This window comes from Suricata suricatta, chromosome 12 (assembly GCF_006229205.1).
Source record: "Suricata suricatta isolate VVHF042 chromosome 12, meerkat_22Aug2017_6uvM2_HiC, whole genome shotgun sequence".
Lineage (NCBI taxonomy): Eukaryota > Metazoa > Chordata > Mammalia > Carnivora > Herpestidae > Suricata > Suricata suricatta.
Window position 1 is genome coordinate 16,893,730 of NC_043711.1, and position 2,349 is coordinate 16,896,078.

General features: G+C 41.7%; 1 non-coding gene across 1 annotated transcript; it reads right to left on the reverse strand.

Annotated features, from left to right (window-relative positions):
- Positions 1-1,842: 1,842 nt before the first annotated feature.
- LOC115275618 lies at positions 1,843-1,946 on the reverse strand. The gene has a single exon (XR_003901677.1). It is a non-coding gene; the product is annotated as a small nucleolar RNA U13 (small nucleolar RNA).
- Positions 1,947-2,349: the final 403 nt, after the last annotated feature.

Genomic DNA, 2,349 nt, shown 5'->3' on the forward strand with positions numbered 1-2,349 from the left:
GGTTAAACTAGCTAGCTTCATGCAAAAGAATGAACTTGCATCCTTATCTCACACTATATGCAAATATGAACCTAAAATGATCAAAGGCCCCAATGTAAGAGAGAAAACTATACAATTCTTAGAAGACACAAGGGAAAAGCTTCATGACATTGGCCTTGACAATGATTTATAGGCAATGAGAAAAGTTAGACAAATTGGATGTATGCTGCAATGTGAATGAACTGTGAGGATACTACAGTAAATGAAATAAGCCAATCACACACACACACACACACACACACACACACACACACAGACCATACACAAGTAGTGCATGAGTCCTTTTATATGGCGTACCTAGAGTAGTCAAAACTCATAGACAGTAGAACAGTGATTGTCAGGGGCTGGAGGAGGGGAAATGGGGAGTTATTGTTTAATGAGCTAGAGTCTCAAAGGATGAGAGAGAACAGAGGCAATAACCCAATCATGATTGAGAATTATCCAAAATGATTACAGATATGCATAGATTCAAGAAACATAACAAATCCCAATTGTGACAAATAAGTAGAAATTCTCATTTAGACTCATTTTAGTAAAACTGCAGAAATTCTAAAAGATAGATATCAAAGATGATCCCTGATTTGCAAAAGAAAAAAATGAAGAGAAAGGTTAAGTGGGAAATAGTGGGCAACTCTTAATATTAATGGTGTAAAACAAGAAGGATGTCTTCTGGGATTTTAAGATTTTATTTTTGAAGTCATGTCTACCCATTTCGAACTCAGCACCCAGAGACGAAAAGCTGCATGCTCTCTCTACTTACTGAGCCAGCCAGGAGCCCCTGTCTTGTGGGATTTTATTTTATTTTCTATTAATTTTTAAATGTTTATTATTTTATTTAATTTTTTAACATTTATTTATTTTCAAGAGACAGAGAGAGACAGATCATGAGAAGGGGAGGGACAGAGAGAGAGGGACACACAGAATCTGAAGCAGGCTCCAGGCTCTGAGCTGTCAGCACAGAGCCCAATGTGGGGCTCGAACCCAGGAACTGTGAGATCATGACCTGAGTCAAAATCAGATGCTCAACCGACTGAGCCACCCAAGTGCCCCAATGTTTATTTATTTTTGAGAGAGAGACAGAGCACAAGTAGGGAAGGGGCAAAAAAGAGAATAGGAGACAGAGAATCTGAAACAGGCTCCAGGCTGTGAGCTGTCAGCACAGAGCCTGACTCGGGGTTTGAACTTACGAACCACAGGAGATCATGACCTGAGCCGAAGTAGGGCACTTGACCGACTGAGCCATGCAGGCACTCCTGTCTTGTGGGATATTAAAATAATTAACAAGAATAGCATGTAATTTGTGAGTGGAGAAATGGAAGTCTTCTAAAAAGGTGAATATATTGGTTGATATTTGATAAATTAATGATGTGTTTAATTTCTAGTGCACCACTAGAAAGGTAGAGTCCTTGCATATCATCCAGAGTGCTAAAGTTAAAAAAAATAGGGGCACCTGGGTGGCTCAGTTGGTTAAGCATCCGAATCGGCTCAGGTCATGATCAAGAGGTTCATGGGTTTGAGCGGGGCTTTGCAGTGACAGTTCGGGGCCTGCTTGGGATTCTCTCTCTTTCTCTCTCTCTCTCTGCCCCTCCCTGATTCACACTTTCTCTTTCTCTCTCAAAATAAATAAATAAATATAAAAAAGTTTTAAGAAAAGGCAACAAAGCAATGGAACTAACCAAAGAGTAGCTTCTGCCCACCTCATATCAGTAACTACATTAAATTTATTAGGACCAAAAGGCTTCAAATAAAAGAAACACTTCAGACTGGATTTTTATTTTTATTTTATTTTATTCATTTTTTTCATGTCAGACAGGTAATGTGCAGGCGTCTAACAGGGTTTAAGGATGGCACATGTCACACAACTGCGTTAACGCCCAAGTCATCACGCTTATGAACTACAAAAGGACCTGATTGGATTTTTAAAATGAAGTGTTTCTTTTCTAGTTTCCTTCCTATCCTGAACACTTAGTTCCAGAAGCTATCAGGTGAGGCCTCTGTATGCACAGGGAAGGGGGTTATAGCCTAGAGCAGGGTGTCATGGTCTGAGCCTGGTGAGAAGAGCATCTACGTGGTGGCTGAGGGGGCGTCCCTTGTGGGTGTCACAGCCCACCTATAGTTAGAACGGCATCCATGAGGGGGCAACCACTCCCATATGTGGTGAGGAGGTGCACAGGGTGTACAAGGGACACGCTGGCATGGGGTACCAAGCCTAGGTGGAATGAGAAGGGTTTCAACACGGGAGAGCTGCTTGGCATGTTTCATCAGAGCCAGAGCAGGGGGAGGAAAGCCTCTATGCAGAGAGGAGAGGCT